At 40.9% G+C, this 5,862-nt stretch overlaps 1 protein-coding gene across 1 annotated transcript in view; it reads right to left on the reverse strand.

Moving 5' to 3' along the window:
- Window positions 1–779: 779 nt before the first annotated feature.
- LOC126407426 (uncharacterized) overlaps window positions 780–5,862 on the reverse strand; it is a 45,778-nt gene continuing 40,695 nt past the window's right edge. The window contains exons 9-10 of the mRNA XM_050072300.1: window positions 1,511–1,613; window positions 780–982 (exon numbers count right to left, since the gene is read on the reverse strand). The gene's annotated coding sequence lies outside the window, so the exon portion shown is untranslated. The remainder of the gene's footprint in view (window positions 983–1,510; window positions 1,614–5,862) is intronic.

Consider the following 5,862-nt stretch of genomic DNA (forward strand, 5'->3'; position numbering starts at 1 on the left):
CATACTGTTTAAGTAAGCAAATAAAGACTCAGGAGACAACATCACTGCATAGAAGTAAGCAAATAAAGACTCAGGAGACAACATCACTGCATAGAACAAATATTGATCCAGGAAGCAAAATGTGTTTTAATATGAAACTTTGATTTTATATAAATGATGTGGAGAAACTGTGACACATTGGTACATTGTACATATTGTAGATTACAAACACAAGGTGAAGATGATTATAAAATGCAGCTACATTTTAGTAGAATGGTTTCAGTAAACATGACAGCTAAGATATCTGAATGTACAGTTATTTCTATTCATTTGTTTCTGTATACTACAGAAATCTGTCATCTCAATCTGCTGTGGTAAAATTGATAAATTCACGGGTTAAAACATTTGTAGTTTGAACGGGTAATGCGTTAATAGCAGAATTTATAATAACTTTGGTATTATTACCCAATACAAGCTACGCTGGTCTGATCATAGATAAGCCTGCTTAGATTAAAAAAAAAAGTAGTTAGACCACAGCTTTACACCACGTCATATAACTGCTGAGTGCTGCTGTTGGTGTTATCACGTTATGTAGTAATTGACTATATTGTTAGAAACCTTTTGTACTCTGCAGCAGATGTTTCCAACTTCATTCCGTCAGAGGACTGACCTACAGTTGTTACCATAACATCAGATAAATTACAGTTATCATGTTGCAGCTGAAATATAAGATGGCTACAAAATAAATACTTGCCACTGTGAAACGTCCTGCTCCAGTCTTAGTTGTGAAAGTGCTTTGGAGTCTATCGGCTCGTGTTTCTTCACTCCAATTGATAATGGCGGACGGCCACGGTCGTTAGCTTAGCCTCAGCTGTTGTTGTCTGTGCCAGCCTCCGGAGGTGAATTCAGATAAGGTAAGGGGCGTGACGTTTCCAGTACACGCTCTTAGCGTTGCACCAATCACAACAGACGAGAGTGAGCTGAGCAATCAGAGCAGACTGGGCTGCTGGGGAGGCAGGACATAAGCCCAAACACAGCGTTTCAGACAGAGGTGCTGCAGCAATGAGCAGTACAAATAATGTGTGCTTTGAACATTGAAGCACATAAATCTATTACTCTAGACCCCAATATTACATATTTATATCAATATGACCCTGAAAATAAGCATAATAGGTCTCCTTTAATAATGGCCATACTTATCTTTTTTTGTCAAATGATTGGACTGCCACATATTCACATTTATAAAAACAAAACATACACAGGAATAAGGGAGAATACTTGGATGATCTGAGTCATATAGGGGGTCTAAATCTGTCTTATTTTCAATGTAATGATGGCCCGTCTTATTTATGGATGTTTTCTGCTTACCGTTTAATTCATGCGTCTCTTTCTATCCATTAGCGTCATTCATTTATTCTACTTATTTTCTGACATTTGAAAGACTTACTGTGAAGCACTTCAGTAAACTGACACAAATACGTTTCTTAAGTTTATGATGTGAACATGTTCACACAAAAAAAGCATTGCAAACCTTAATTGCCTTCTGACGATTCATTTCATGCTCTGCATTGTTGTGGCAGTTGGAGCAGTCACAGTTGCTGCACATCATTCCACTGGCAAAACACTCACAGTAGCTGAAATAGACAAACACACAAAAATCCATATGAAACTACATCAAATAACATATAAGGTACAAGGACAAGGATGCCCACTCTCACCATCCCCATTTGCTGTTTTTATAGGATCACTCGCAGCAGCAGTACAACAAAACAATAAATTTGAAGGAATTCGGGATGCCAGTTCACAACATCAAATTAGTCTTTACGCAAATGATTCATTATTACATTTACAGAACCCTACCATGTCACTACAGGAAACCTTCAATATCATTAAGTCTTCACAATCTCTCACTACACAATTAATTAGACAAAAATCCACTTTATTAACACTGTCTGAGGAAACTTGGGATTCTGCAACTCATGATTCCCCCCTCCCATTTCACTCTGGCTGGCAACATAAAATGTTGGCCATTGACATTTTTCCTGGGCTGTCAGAGGTCCTGGACCTCAATTACACCCCTTTGCAAAAAAAAAGAAAGAAAGAAAAGCAACTAGTATTACTGCCACATGGTTGTATGCCTCCACGCACCAGTCAAGTTGCAGTTACAGTTTACATCCATGTTTATAAAAACATGCACGCTTCCCACTAGGGCTGTCAACAAATATTCTAAATTCGAATTTAAATTCGAATTTAGAATATTTGTTGTATATTTGTTTGTAATTTGAACAAAAAATGGAATGTGAAAATTGATATTCGATTGTGGAGAAAAAAAAAACACCACCGCAGCTGTCCTCTTTGAGAGTGGGCGTTGGCCTGGGCCGCTGCACTGAACGCACTGTATAAGGCCACACCGCCCGCGGAAGTGCTGCGAAGCGCAGCGCACCGAAATTCTTGCGCGAGCCGGAGCACTTCTGTTCACATCAGACGCGCATTTCTCCATGCTGGTCGACAAGCGGTTCTGCTCCCAGCTGTTGTCTCCGTCACCCGGCTTGACACATTCACTCGCGGCTCGCACAGAAAATAGACAAGACGCCGAAACGATCGCTGCAGGGCGCGAGCCGGCCACGGAGCTGCGCGGCACGGCGTTATCGTTGTGGCCTGACGGGTCAGAGAGGGGGGGCGAGCGAGAGGTCCGCGGTCGTTTATAAAGTAATGTTATAGATAATTGTTTTGTGTTTTAATGTGTAGGTATGTAAATGTTTACAAAGACGTTTATGTTGAAATAAAAATACCTACAAGTAGTTATGTTTCCTTGTATTAATACATATATGTTAGTTTGTCCTCTTGTGGACATAATGCGAAAAAAAAAAATTCGAATGGTTCGAACTTATGAGTTATTTTTAGAGGGAATATTCGAACGTCATTGTTGAGCAATTTTGACAGCCATACTTCCCACATATCTTACCCCTGGCAGCACAGAAGATCTATACCAAGGGTCTGCAACCTTTGCCATTAAAAGAGCCATTTTTGACCAAAAATAATTTGAAAAAATCTGTGTGGAGCCGCAAAACATGTTTGAGCCTTATAATCAAGGTAAATAGCATATTCAGTCTAAATTAGCGTATACTTATGGTCTAAATAAGCATTTGTTAATATGTTTTACCACAAGGTGGACACTGTGCAGGGCACTATTAATAATTATCTGGTACTTAAATTTTGCAGATCTGGCAATGAGAGCAAACAAATCTGTCCACGCACTACTACATTCTCTATTTTATTCAATTTACTTTTTTGGATTTGGCATCCATAGCTAACCAGCCACTGCTATCGAAGTTCAGCAACATTTGGATTTATAGAATGAATTTCCATAGACTTCTTTTCTCAAAGGCTCAAGGAGCAACCGGACAGGGGCTAAAGAGCCACATGTGGCTCCGGAGCCACAGGTTGCCTACCCCTGATCTATATAATCAGCACAGTTTTAATGTGGACACCCAAGATTAGTGTCACCGATTCAATATCTGACCAAATGTCTCCCCTTCTGTTCCTGAGACATTGAGTCATGGCCAGAAAAATGTTTTTACAGAACATTATGTTGCCACAGTGAAGCTGACCTTTGACTTTTTGAGTATAAAATGTCATCAGTGTTTCTCCTACCATTATATTAGAGGGGCGCCCCGCCCCACCAACGGCAACCCCAAAGGCCGAGGACCCTATTGTTTTTGGTACGTTTATTATTATTATTATTATTACTATTATTATTATTATTATTATTATTTATTCTTTTTTCTTTCTTCCGCTGTCTCTTTGAACCCCAATGTGACCCCCTAAACATGCTCAAAAACTCACCAAAATTGGCACTTATGTCAGGACTGGCGAAAAATTTGATAAGATGAAAAAAATTAGTGTCACAAAAGTGCCAAAATGGGCTTTCTAGCGCCACCTAGACACACTAAAATGGCCGCTGCGGACCGTAGGAATGTCGTAGAAAGATCAAACCAAAACTAGCTTGTTCGTCTCATCGAGACCTAAAAATCACACACTGACAGACAGACCTAAATCCAAAAGGAAGTGAGCTAGTGCCTCTGAAAGTAACATGAGTAAATGTGGAGAAATTGTCAGCTGTGAGCTAGACATCTTAAACTTGCGACCAAGATCGCATTTTTTGACTCTACAAACATAAAAACCAATATGTCTGCGTTCGGGACGAGTGTATCTCTCTGCTGGTATGCTCAGATTGACGATTGGACCCACGGTTTGGGAATAAAAGGGAGGAGTTCAAGACATTTTAAAGCCATCTCCATCTGCCTGGTCTCACACAGCTTGTCTCTCCCTCTCGGTGACAGACTCAGGATGTTTGAAGGGCAGGGTTGAAAAGGAAAAAAGGGCACCTACTGCATGACATGGGGCCCCATTGGTGCGCAAAAAAACAAAATTTGACCCCCTACACATGCTCAAAAACTCACGAAAATTGGCACACATGTCAAGACTGGCGACAAATTTGATAAAATGAAAAAATGAACCCCAAAAGTGCCAAAATGGGCTCTCTAGCACCACCTAGACACACTAAAATAGCCACTGCGGCTCGTAGGAATGTCATAGAAAGATCAAACAAAACTGGCTTGTTCGTCTCATCAAGACCTACAAATCACTGACACCCCTGACCTAAATCCAACAGGAAGTGAGCTAGTGCCTCTGAAAGTAACATGAGCAAATGTGGAGAAATTGTCAGCTGTGAGCTAGACATCTTAAACTTGTGACCAAGATTGCATTTTTGACTCCACAAACATAAAAACTATATGGCTGTGTTCGGGACAAGTTTATCTCTCTGCTGGTATGCTCAGATTGATGACTGGACCCACAGTTTGGGAATTCAAGGGAGGAGTTCGACACATTTTAAAGCCATCTCCATCTGCCTGCTGTCACACAGCTTTTCTCTCCCTCTGCTGCATGCAAGTCATTAATCGCCATGACAACGCATTCACTCTGACACACACAGCCCTGTGCGTGACTCACAATGTTTAAAGGACAGCTTAAAGGTTCATTCTCACTGCCGCGATGCGGAAATGCGGCACGGATTTCCGAAATATTCGCGCAGCACTTCTCCGTATTTAAACCATACACAGAGGCGCGGTACGGACGCGTTGCGGAATTTCGCGTTGTTGTGTTCCTGCTTGCTTTTTGTAAACTTGTCTTCATTGGTAGTCCTGAAATGAATCAGGGCTCGTGTTTTGTCTGGTGGCCCTGAAATGTGACAGAGATAACAACATTACTTTCTTTTATTTTATTTTTTTTTGGGCTACCTGTCAGATATTCGTTAAGTTATAAGTTTAGTTTCATGCGGTATTGCAAGTATTATCACAATGAATACCCAATCTGGTGACTTTCATCCACGTTAACGTTTCACTTTTTGGGTTATAAATTGATATTTAACCAAATAACCTGTACCACAACAACCGACGTAACTTATTCAGCGGAAAGTCACCAGATAATACAATTAGGGGTGTCAAATTATCGCGTTAATTGCGAAAAATTAATTACAGCCATATTTAACGCGCTATGTTTTTTGATCGCGTTGCCTTTTATAAAATCCGTCTGTAGGCGTACGATTGGGCTTCTTTGTGCTTGAGTTGTGGGAGAGCTGCAGCGCTACAGAGCAGCATTGATGGCTGTCCTCTGCAGTGGTGGTCTGCTCACTCAGGAGCCTATGAAACTCCAATCCTGCCCCGATTGTCCCGAAAATTACACTAGAGCAGAGTCTGGAGTAGTTATTGCCCGATAAAACATTAAAAACTGATCATGGTGGTTGAGTTGTCATGCAGCTCCCACCGGCTGCACATTGGCTGCAGCAGTTCCTACATGAATTATGGGTGTTGTAGTTTGAAG

Source organism: Epinephelus moara, chromosome 20, assembly GCF_006386435.1.
Source record: "Epinephelus moara isolate mb chromosome 20, YSFRI_EMoa_1.0, whole genome shotgun sequence".
NCBI classification, from domain to species: domain Eukaryota; kingdom Metazoa; phylum Chordata; class Actinopteri; order Perciformes; family Serranidae; genus Epinephelus; species Epinephelus moara.